Source organism: Gastrolobium bilobum, unplaced genomic scaffold, assembly GCF_033153095.1.
Source record: "Gastrolobium bilobum isolate Gb01-03AN ecotype WA unplaced genomic scaffold, APGP_CSIRO_Gbil_v1 utg24468, whole genome shotgun sequence".
Taxonomy (NCBI): Eukaryota; Viridiplantae; Streptophyta; class Magnoliopsida; order Fabales; family Fabaceae; genus Gastrolobium; species Gastrolobium bilobum.
The window spans coordinates 402,967-415,475 of NW_026898146.1; the positions used below are offsets into that span (position 1 = coordinate 402,967).

General features: G+C 39.2%; 1 protein-coding gene and 1 long non-coding RNA gene across 1 annotated transcript; one reads left to right on the plus strand and one right to left on the minus strand.

Annotated features, from left to right (window-relative positions):
* Nucleotides 1-12,509, minus strand: part of LOC133313208 (very-long-chain aldehyde decarbonylase CER1-like) — an 82,633-nt gene that overhangs the window by 46,926 nt on the left and 23,198 nt on the right.
* Nucleotides 2,327-3,610, plus strand: LOC133313199 (uncharacterized). The gene is made up of 3 exons (XR_009751784.1): nt 2,327-2,500; nt 2,853-2,916; nt 3,532-3,610. It is a non-coding gene; the product is annotated as an uncharacterized LOC133313199 (long non-coding RNA).

The window sequence follows — 12,509 nt, forward strand, 5'->3', positions numbered from 1 at the left end:
AGCGATTGGGAGTCCAATGACTCCCTAAATAGATGTTCATCAACTTATTAGGAACTCAGAAACTTAGTCCTTTACTCAAATGATTAAAGTTTCTCTTTTTAACCGATTAAACAAGCTTAAATCATCAAAATGACAAAGCTATGATCAAGGTATACCTCAAGGCTCCAAAACTCCGAAAATGGGACAGAAAAGAAGCCTCCAACACAACACCAAGGTTCTGACTTCACAAGGCCACGAAAATACAACACAAGCTTGGACCTTTAAACCAAAAGATCACTTTTTGGCACCACAAAAGACATGAACAAGGCTTCACTCCACCAACTCAGAAACACAGCCTTCTTAACCTCACAAACTCTGAAACTAAACTCAGAATGAGGTCTCCTACACACTCCCAAGGCAAGCCCTCACTCACATAAGTGTTTTTAGTGGCAAGTTTAAGGAGAAATGTGACACTTTTGGCCACAAGAGGGAATGAAGGTGAAGGTGGCAAGAGGAGGCAGAAGGCTGAAGAAGAAACTCAGAAACTCACGTAGGAATGAACTAAATCAGCCTAGGGTTTAGAGCCAAGCCTATTTATAGGCCCACTTAAGTGTAATCACACAGTATTAAAATTAATAGCTACGCTTAGCATTTTAATCTCAAACTTTAGATTCTGAACCTAGCCATTTTTCTAGGATTTTTCATATTTTTATTTTATTTTTCGCAGCATCTTTTCTGGTACGCGCTTTTACTTAACCAGTATCAGTTCTGGCACCAGTTCTCATTATTTTGACTTGAAACTTGAAATCACATTCCTATATATTATTCTAGGAATATTCTTGCATTTATTGAATTTTCCGGGATACTTCATCGGTACACATTTATACCGTGGAGCAGAATCGGTATCTGCACTTTTCGTTAGAAAAGCAACTTTCAGCATTATTAATTACTTTCTATAATTATTCAAGCTTTCTCAAAATTATTAAGGTCAATTATGGAATTATCTCATTAATTTCATAATTATCTAATTAAATTCCTTAATTAACGGTGCGGCTTACACTAGAGCTGCAGCGGTTCAAGCAATTCCATTGCAGATGATTCCAACTCCACCATCAGGGGCACTTGTTGTGCCACTAGCCACTGACCGAGTGTATACCTTGGATCGGCAGCAGTCGGATAGACCTCCGAACCTTGTGAGAGGTACTATTTCCATTGGTGGTTCTGCTGTTGATGTATTGTTTGATTTCGAGGCTATTCATTCTTTCATCGTGACCTGATTACTGTGGGGCTTGAGTTGCCCATTTCTGTGCTTCCTCCATCGTTGCGGGTGACTACCGCCACCGGAGAAAATTGTGATACCTCCGCTGTACATCGAGATGTCGTGTTTCAGTTGGATGGTCGTGAGTACTCGGTAGATCTGATTGGATTGCCAATTGTGACAACCAAAAAAAAAATTCGCATTTTTGCTTGAACGGGATTAAGGATACATGTGTATGGCTATGTGAGGTATCTAGTTTGGCTTTGCGAAATTCCTAGGTCATGGTTGCTAATTCTTCTTGATAATAAAACATAACTAGTAATGTTAGCAAATCGCTAAGGCTATAACCATGTATTACTTAATAAACTACATGAGATGTTAATTGAAGTGACACTAGGAAAGGGCTTCGGCCATGAGACTTTATTGGGAAAGCATTAGGAGTGGTTGTAAATAAAACTCTTAGGCCTAAGCTTGTATGGATCTTTTAAGTTCAGCCCATGATTCCCTTAGAAACTTGTCATGAAAACAAGCATTAAAATCTGGCCCAAACAATGTATAATCAGCCCTCTACACAGTGCAAATCCAGCCCAAAAGTGAACCCCAATCAGCCTTTGATCCACATAAATTAATTAGTTAAAAATCATACTAAGTCTCATAAAAATTCTGATTGGATGGATGTCTTTTGTGGTCTAAAATTTGCCTCCAACTTGCGCCTATGGTCTTGCTGGCATGGCTGCCAAAGCTGACTCCTCACTACCCAAAATCTGATTGCTTGTAAGCCTTGTGAGCAGATTTTCTTGCCCCAATCAGATTGCATGCAATCTGAAAAAGCAATGCACTTAACCTTTCTTTTCCTTTCCTTGCGCTGACCCCTCCTCTTGTGATCAGAAAAATGTGAACTCCATCTACTCCCCTCACAATTTAAAAAACACCAAAGCTCCCTACATTGCCTCACCATGCGCTGATTGTAGGAGACATTTAGGAAAAGCTAGACAACTTCACTACTCCTCCTCTCTTGTGCGCTAGCAAGAGAGGTAAGATACCTTATCATTCCAAGTTTAAATCCATCATCAACCTTGTACCATTCCCAACCACATAACCGGAGAAGACCTTCAAGCATTGGAGGCAACCTTCAACACTCTCTTCCTCGGTTTCTCCCTTCATCAAGAAGCTGGAAGTCGGCCCTTTCGCACTTGGAAACTCACCTCTTTAAGCTCTCCATTTTCTCCCCTTCGTATACAAGTGTAACCTTGCAAAGGACAAGTAAGTCTCTTTCCTTTCTTTGCCTATGTCTCGGATTTCATGAGGGCCTAAGGGTAGGAATGCTTCTTTGGTCACTAGTTGCATGAGGGTAGAAATTAAAAATGCTATGTTTCTGCCTTCTATCTAAAAGAAAACGAAATTTAAAGGCCTTGCGTGTAACTATAAAATTTATTAAACAACCGCGTTTAGATGACACCCTTGCATGCATAATAAAAATGATGGAAGAACTAGTATAAGTTAGGAAATGATTCTTAGACTATTGAAGTAAAAAGAGCTTAGAGGGGGACTTAAAAACCGTCAACCTTTATGTCTATGGAATGTTAATTGCTCTGTTTTGATGTATGACGTATAGGTTCCCAAGCCTCAAGGAGAACAAATTAATTTGGAGGTTTATTTGGTTAAGTACCTCAAGGAATGTAAGTGCTTGGTGATTTAACCTCTTGTGACTATGGAATTTAAGTAATGAAATACTTATATGTGACATGTGTGCTTCATTTAATTTTTGCGCTTTGTGAAGCTATGATCTTACTTGTTGGCACAATCTGTTTTGATTATTATAGTTATGGGACTATAAATATGGATATGAGTTTTGACATGCATGTGCACTGCATTCATTGACTCTTTAAATTAATTGTGTGAAAGGCATTTTATCTTGTTGCATGCATCATGGTCCTCACGGTTTGAGAAGCATATTGGGAAAACATTTTCGAAAATAATCATCTGCTTGAGCAAGCATCATTTAGGCATGTCGAAGGTACCCGGCAATAGCACCTTGGCTCCGTGCGCATAGGACCATTGGGAATTCACCTTGTTGGGCCACACAAATCTCCCTTGGTATTTTGTAGCATGTGCACTCTAGTGCTATGGACATGCGTTTTGGCGTTATATACGCACCTTGACTAACATCTAACCCATGTGTTACATTTTGATAAGTCTTTGTTTAAACCCATACTGTTGCATTATTGGATGAATTTCCGCATTGCTGGGATTATTCTCACCCCTTTGGGGGCTCATTTTCTATGAAAATGCAGGTGGAAGGAAAAGCGTAGAAAAAGGGGATAAATGAATCTATAACTTATGTAATGGCTGTATTTTATTGTTTGTGGTATTACCTCGTTCGATCTTGTGGAGCTGCTGCCCTATGTGCTTTACTTGGTGACGCGATGAGCTAGTTGGTTCGCTGTTTCTATTTTGATTGTGAACTTTATGTGATGCAAGTTGTGATGAACACCTGAACTTATTGTTCTATATATTTTGAGGGGAGGTTTTCAGTTTAAGTTGCTGGAGATTTTGAGAGCCTAGGAGGAGTAGATGATAATATGCCTCTCAACAAGAGCTCGTTATTATTTTAAACGCTTTCTGTTTTTAGCACTTATGAACGTCTGTTTTCTAACCAAGTTATCATGTTCTATAGGTCTTCAAATTTTCAGGAAACAGTAAATTCTTTTAGGTACAGATGCTAGTTATTGAACAAAAAAGGAAAACCCAGATTTGCACCACATCGCGATTTTATACGAATTTTTGAGTAACGGTCGTTTCTGAAAAACGCTGAAAAATCCTGCACTGTTGGGCAGTTTCAAAATTAATTTCCCGTGGCTACATATGTCCGTTTTAAACAAACTTTATACGTAATTAAAGCTTGAGATGTCTACTTTAATTTAGAAGAAGAATAATGATTTTTAGAGCTCTGTAGAATTTTATAAAAATCGTACAAGACAGACTGTTTTCCAGAAGAGGACTTCTTGATGTTTGCAAACATTTTAAAACTTTTGGTCGCTGTTTTCAGTCCTTTTATGCGTCAGTTCAATTCTTATCATTCCGGATTGACTATAGGTAAAAGAAAATGTCACAAACCACTCTAATAGTATTGAGATAACATTCCTCTTGGACGCGTACAAGAGCGGGTGTTACACCGATGGCTAATTTGGAGATCATCCTTGGCATGGACTGGTTGTCCAAGAATTGTGTGATGATTGACTGTTGTGCTAAGAAAGTGGTGATGTCTCCGTGTGATTCCACTGCCAGTTCTTCTCCTTACATCTCAGTACTGCAGACAAGTAGAGCCTTGAGAGTAGGAGCATTTGGTTATGTCATGTTGGGAGGTTTGGTAAGTGGAACACAAGAGGATGTTACCGGCATTCCTGTGGTGAGGGAATTGCTTGAGGTGTTTCCTGAGGATATTCTTGAGTTTCTGCCACAGAGGGAGATAGAGTTCTCCATTGATTTGTTGCCTGGTGTAGGGCCTATTTCATTAGCTCCATATCGGATGTCTTCACCAGAGTTGGTAGAGCTGAAGAAGCATATTGAGGATCTTTCGACGAAAGACTTCATTCGACCGAATGTGTCTCCATAGGGATCACCGATCATTTTTGTTAAGAAGAAGGATGAGACTATGCGATTGTGCACCGACTACAGACAACTGAACAAGGTGAAAATCAAGAACAAGTATCCCCTCCCTCGTATTGATGATCTGTTGGATCAACTTAGGGGTGCTTGCGTGTATTTGAAGATTGATCTCCGGCCCGGATACCATCAGATTTGGGTTAAGACGGAGGATGTCCCTACGACCGTGTTTCGTTCGAGATACGGTCATTATGAATTTTGGTGATCCCGTTTGGATTCACCAATGCACCCGCAGTGTTCATGGATTACATGAACCGTATTTGGATTAGTTTGTGATTGTCTTCATCGATGATATCTTGATTTACTCTAAGACGGAGGAGGAGCATGCAGAGCACTTAAGGATTGTGTTACAGGTTCTGAAGGAGAAAAATCTTTATGCAAAGCCTTCAAAGTTTGAATTTTGACTCAAGATTGAGGCTGTTTTGGAATGGAAGAGACCCAAAACCGTTACTGAAGTTAGGAGCTTCTTGGGTTTGGAAGGTTACTATAAGACGTTCATTGAGGGATTCTCCAAGATGGTTTTTCCATTGACTCGCCTTACCCGGAAGGAGACTCCATTTGTGTGGACTCACGAGTGTGAGGAGTGCTTTCAAGAGTTGAAGGAGAGACTGACCACCGCACCAGTGTTGGTCCTTCCTGATCCTGCTGATCAGATTGAGCTGTATTGTGATGCCTCTGGGAAGGGGCTGGGTTGTGTGTTGATGCAAACTGGCAGAGTGATTGCTTATGCTTCGAGGCAGTTGAAGCCTCTAAAGGAGAATTACCGGACTCATGATTTGAAGTTGGCTGCGATTGTTTTTGCCTTCAAGATTTGGAGGGACTACCTTTATGGAATGAAGTTTGTCGTGTTCAGTGACCACAAGAGTCTGAAGTACCTGTTTTATCAGAAGGAGCTGAACATAAGATAAAGAAGATGGATGGAATTTCTGAAGGACTACGACTTTGTGTTGAAGTACCACCCGGGCAAGGCCAATGTGGTAGCTGATGCTTTAAGTCAGAAATTCGTGAGTCCATCCAGTTGGATGATAGGTAACTATGATGTAATTGAGAAGTTTTGAGATTTGACATTGATCTCTTTGTTTGGGGTGCACTTCTCGAGATGGAGACTGTGAGAGTTGAAAGTGAATAAATGAAGAAGATTAAAGAGGCGCAAGTGCAAAGAGAGTTCCTTGACTATGTGAAGAACCAAGATGGTGTGTCTTGGAATGAGGATGGATTATTGATGTTCCAAAAGAGGATTGTAATTCCTCGAGGTCTTTTGACTGAGGAGGTGATGACAGAGGCTTATAAGGGTCAATTCATTGTCCACCCTGGTGCTACAAAGATGTACCAAGACTTGAAGAGAAATTTATGGTGGTCGGGCATGAAGAAAGACATAGTTGTTTATGTGTCCAAGTGTTTGATATGCTAGAAAGTGAAGATAGAACACCAGAATCCGTCTAGTAAGCTTCAACATCTTGAGATTCCGCAGTTGAAATGGGAGAGCATTTCCATGGACTTCGTGGTGGGATTGCCTAAGACTCAGGCTGGCTATGACTCTATTTGGGTCATTGTGGACAGATTGACAAAGTCTGCTCATTTTATTCCGGTAAAGGTGAGCTTCACTACTGAGCAGTTGGCTAGACTATAAGTTCGCGAGATTGTGAGGTTTCACAGGGTGCCCGAGAGTATCATTAGTGATAGAGACCCGAAGTTCACATCTCGATTCTAGGAGGCGCTGCAGGGAGCTTTTGGTACGCAGTTGAGATTGAGTACAACCTATCACCCTCAAACTGATGGACAGACTGAGTGGACCATCCAGACTTTGGAGAACATGTTGAGAGCTTGCACCTTGGAGCAGGGCTCAGCATGGGATCGGTACCTGCCATTGATTGAGTTTTCGTACAATAACAGCTTTCATGCTAGCCTGGGCATGGCACCCTACGAGGCGTTGTATGGTAGGAGGTGTCGGACTCCTACCTGTTGGTCTAAGGTTGGAGATAGAGATTTATTTGGCTTGGACTTTGTCCAAGAGACCACCCAGCAGATACAGATGATCAGAAAAAAGATGAAGCAGGCGTAGAATCGCCAGAAGAGTTACTACGACAACAAGCATCAGCCGCTAGAGTTCAGTGAGGGTGAACATGTGTTTGTGAGACTTTCACCTGTCACTGGTGTTGGTCGAGCCCTCGTAGTGAGAAGCTTAGCCCTAGATTCATAGGGCCATACCAGATTCTTGGTAGGGTAGGGTCTGTTGCCTACCGGCTTGTCTTGCCTCCGAACTTGGCCAACATCCACGACGTGTTTCACGTGTCTCAGCTTATGAGATATATAGCAGACGCTTTGCACGTGGTGCAACCTGATGGTGTGAAGGTTCGGGAGAACTTAAAGACTCTCGTTGAACCACTTAAGATACTTGATCGTGCTGAGAAGAAACTGAGAAGTAAGGTCATTCTCATGGTCAAAGTGCAATGGGAAGGGAGGACTCTAAAGGAGTGTACTTGGGAGCGGGAGGATGAGCTTCTCCGGCAATACTCCGAGTTTAGGGATAGCTATGTCTCTAATTTTGCGGACAAAATTCTTAAAATGTAGGGTGAATGTAAGAACCCGCACCGTTAAATTAGCAATTTAAATGATTTAATTATGAAATTAGGAGATAATTCCTTAATTGACCTAGAATAATTATGAGAAGACATAAATAATTAATATAAGGGCTTAAGAAGGCTGAAAGTCGCCTTTATGACGAATAGTACAGATATCAGTTCTGCTTCACGGTATAAGTGTGTGCCGGTGAAAGTCGAAATAATGAGAACTGACGTCAGAACTTATACTAACTGCGTGTAAACGCGTACCGAGAAAGTGTTGCGAAAAATTATAATAAAAATATGATAAATCTTAGAAAAATGGCTAGGTTCAGAATATGAAGTTTGAGATTAAAATGATAAGCGTAGATAATAGTGCTAATACAGTGAGATCAAACTTAAGTGAACTATAAATACCTAGGGCACAAAACCCTAGGTCAGTTTTCTTCACTCTCTACGTGAGTTTTCTGAGCCTTTGGTGGTAGCCACCTTCCTCCACCTTTTCCCCTCCATTAAAGCTCCAAGAGACCACATTTTCTCTTGCTTCCTTCACAAAAATTCCATGGGTTGTTTGGTGACGTGGGCTGGTGTGGACTCGTTGTTGGGTTGATAGCTTGAGAGGTAAGCTTTAGTGTTCTCGGTTTTGCCCATTGTTGGTTCCACCATACCTCATGGAGGGATGGTTATATGCATGATGTGTTTTTATGAAATTATCTGATGAATATTGAAATGCTATTGAGCTGTTTGATTAAGTGCAAGTGCCATATGATATACATGTGGTGTTCCACCTAGACGGTAAGTCTGAGTATGTGGCGACATACAAGATGGTGAACCCGTGGGTGAGGTACAAGCGGTGTTTCATGTAATGTAGGTTGTAGAAGTATGTAATCCCTACATTTTGTTCTCTGGCTAGTAGGATTCTTACACACATGACATGGATATATGCTGCATTGCACAGATTTTGGAAATGATATTATTATACTGTTTTGGAACTTATATTGCACATGTAAGTGAGCTCGGGGTGGAGAGATCCTTGAGGACCCCTTGTCTTACTGAGATTTCTTTTTAGAGATCACACCCCATGTTGGGGCACATTTTCAGGTTCAGGTACCTCGGGGGTTGATACCTCTAGCGGCAGGAGGCCGGAGTTGAGTTGAGATGCATGTTGTTATTGATATGCCTGGATGTTGACCATGCTTTATTTTCTGTATATGGTTATTTGATTTGAGGCTCTATTGGCTTATTTGGTGAGTATGGGGGTTGTCCATGCCACATTGACATCAGTTGTGTTTAATTTCATTTGAGTTGTATAATGTATCAGGATATTGTCCGGTCTATGTGTTGTAGTTCTGTGACTAGATACACACTTATATCATGAGGTTATTCAGTTAGTTGTTTATTGCAATTTTCATACAGACAATGTTTTGAAAAAGAAATAAGTAATTAACTTGGTTAATAATAATGACGTCATAATTGAGAAGAAAAAGTTAGCTTCCGTAATTTATTTAGCTGCGCTTAATACCGTAATATGATAATAATCCGGGTATACACGGGGTGTTACACTCTCTAACTACATCAATCCATGCAATTTAGCTCTAGGTCATAAAAATATAAATTCATGATTCAACCAATGAAATGTTTTGAAACTTACTCACAAGCTAGACCAAGGACTGCTCCAAGGGATACCCCATCAAAATCTTGAACCAACTACTCAAAAACTCCAAAATCCCAATCTTGGCCGCAGCTTAGATGTGATTTTCCTCCCAATTTACTAAGTTTCAAGCTTCAATACTACTATGGTTGTGATTGGAAGGTTCTCTACTTAAAGTTTGATGACAAACTTTGTTGGATTTGGGTTAGTATTGAGTGAGTTTTGAGGAGGAGAAATTTTCAAGGAAACTTGGCCAGGGGGGGGGGGGGGAGGCACGGTTTTGAAGAGAGAGGGAGAAGAAAAAGATGATGAATAGTGACATGGAGGTGTTGTCATATTGTCATTTAAGTGGGGTGGGTCCCACCGCCACCTCACGCGATTCAAATTAATTCAAATTTCCCGCCTATTCCACTAAACGTCCATAATTCCTTAAACTATTTAGAAACTCTAATTTTTAACATTAATCATTGTCCTTTAATTTTCCTTGATCAGGTGAATCCGGAGTTTTCCGGTCATTCGGAAAAATCGCAGTTTTAAGCTATTATGCGCGTTGTGGGAAGGCTTCCCCAAACACTCTAATTTCCATTAATTTTCACCAGAAATCATATTTCCTAGTCCTATGCTTATAACCAAACCTAGAGCTCAAAATTCACTCGGCATGCTTTACGGTGCAACTGTACCGCGGTATTTTTACCCAGTAAAAACACTAATCATCAATTTTCCAAAAACTTGCCTAACCACTCAATTTTTCGTTCTGAATCCATTTCCAGGGTTAGTTTTCCCATTTGAGACCTCCTACTTGTAACACCTCGTGTGCACCCGGTGTATTAACATGCATATGGTAATTTAAACCCTGCTTAATTAATTAAAACATAATGTGGAAGCTTACTAATTCAATTATGAATATATCTTGTACAATTATCTCAATATTAAACCTCAATGTGCTAACAAGAAACTTTAGGACTAAACCTGTTTGTAATGCCAGCTCATGTACTGTATAACCTCAAATAATATAAAAATACCAAGTCATAGTACTACATCAAGTAGCCATGACAATGTACTAATACATTATTACATAACTCAAGTTTCAACAGAAAATACTATCTCAAGTGGCAGGGACAATTCCCCTGCTCACATAAATATAATTAACCAAGTGTGATTAAAATATAACAGCATCAAGTCTCAGAATAAGTCATATATATATAACAAAGTAAATCTCCATGCAAGCATACTGTCAACTAAATATCTCTGGCCTCTTGCCTCTAGGGTCCTCCATATAACTATCTGAACATGAAAATGTGCCCCAGACGGGGTGAGATTTATAAAAAGAAACCTCAGTAAGACAAGGGGTCCTCAAGGAATTTTTCGCCCCAAGATCACTTACAGGTATATAATAAATTCAAAACAGATAAAATGCATGGGCATATTATAACAATTCATTCAATCAACAATACTCCATATTCCACAGTAATATCTCAACAACAATAACCCAACAACAATAATAATATCTCATGTATGTGATGTATGCATATGTGGTTCGACTGGCCAGGGAACATGATAGGGTTTGTGCACGTCTGCTACCTACCAAACATGAGGGATGCTGCCTCATGTCTTGCACACAAGGGTTGCTGTCTGATCGTACAAGTACTAACATCACATACATACATTACATCAACAGGCATATCCATATATCTCAAGAAAATATTAGTGTATACATATATATATATATATATCATTTTCACCAGAGCATACCATGCACATAAACCACCCTCCCATGGAGGTTGGTGGAACAAACAGAGAAACAATCCGAGGACCAGAAGCTTACCTGTACCTGTATGCCCCTCTGAGTCGAACTTGGTATCACAAGGGTCCACACCACAAATAGAATCCAATGCACTCACAAACCTGGTTCAATGACCATCACAGTATCAATATACATATTCTAAAATTCCAAGGCAATCGGATATTATTTTCTTTTTCATTTCGAACCTGCAGATCCTTTCTAAGACGTACCATTTAACTTATTTAATTTTAGATGAATATTATCTTATAAATATTTATATAAATAGCCACAATAATATATGTATATTATATATAAATATATATATAATATATAAATATATATATATATATATATATATATATATATATATATAATCCGAGAACAGTAACGTAACAATATATAACTTTAACAATATAAAACTTTAACAATATATAACTTTGACGTGGAGTTAGGCAAGGTATATAACTTAACAATATATAACTTTAACAATATAAAACTTTAACAATATATAACTTTGACGTGGAGTCAGGCAAGGTATATAACTTTGACTAGGGGTGTAAATGGGCTGGGCTGGGCTGGGCTTTGGCCATCCTGGCCCAAGCCTACGTCAAAAAAATTTAGCTTATCTGGCCTACTGGCCTATTAAAGGCTTTATTTGTAGGCCAAGTCCGGTCCATTTTCAAAAATAAGAAAGCCTGACATGGCCTACAGGCCTTGTAGGCCTCCCACTATATATACTAAGCAAGAAAAATAATTGTATAGAGTAAAGAATGTTCCATTCATGCATGCACTAGTACTTCTCATAAGAAAAAAATGATAAACAAGAAAGAGTCAACATAATACCTCAGCTCTAGAATGTATATCATAGAGGAATAGAGTCAAAGAAATGGGAAAAATAAGAAAAATACAATTACTGGATGCTGAAATAAAGTCTACAAGAGAATGTCATTCATCTAAAAATCTTTAAACCACCATCAAGACAAGGGAAAGAAGAGTATTATTGAAAGATCATCATTAGTAACATCATAATCCAGCAAGGTACCCATTGCTCCATGGTGTTAAGCTGCAAAATTTGGAGACATTAGACAAGTTTTCCTTTCATAAAATAAATAGCACAAAAAGTAAGAGATATTGGTATTTGGTACTGTGTCTTTGCCACATAAAATAAATATTATTTTATTATTATTTTTAATAAATTAAATAGGCCAGCCTACAAAGCTGTAGGCCGGGCTTGATAAAATTAGCCTATGGCCTATTTATTAAAAAAGTTTTTTTATAAGCTTAAGCCTACTCTACTTTTCTAAAAGGCTGGGCCTGGGCTGGGCTCAATGTAGGCCGGACCGTAGGCTGGGCTGGGCCAGCCTGGCCCATTTACACCCTTAACTTTGACATATATATATATATATATATATATATATATATATATGGGAAATCATACTCTTATGTTGCATAAGATGAATCTCTTATGTCACTCTCTCTTCGAAAAATGTGTCTTTTTTTTTTTCTTTTTTCTAAAAATTGGTGGGGCCCACTTTGTTTGTCTCTTAACATGAGAAAACTCCTCTCATACTACATGAGAGAAGTAATCCCCTATATATATATAGAGGGGGG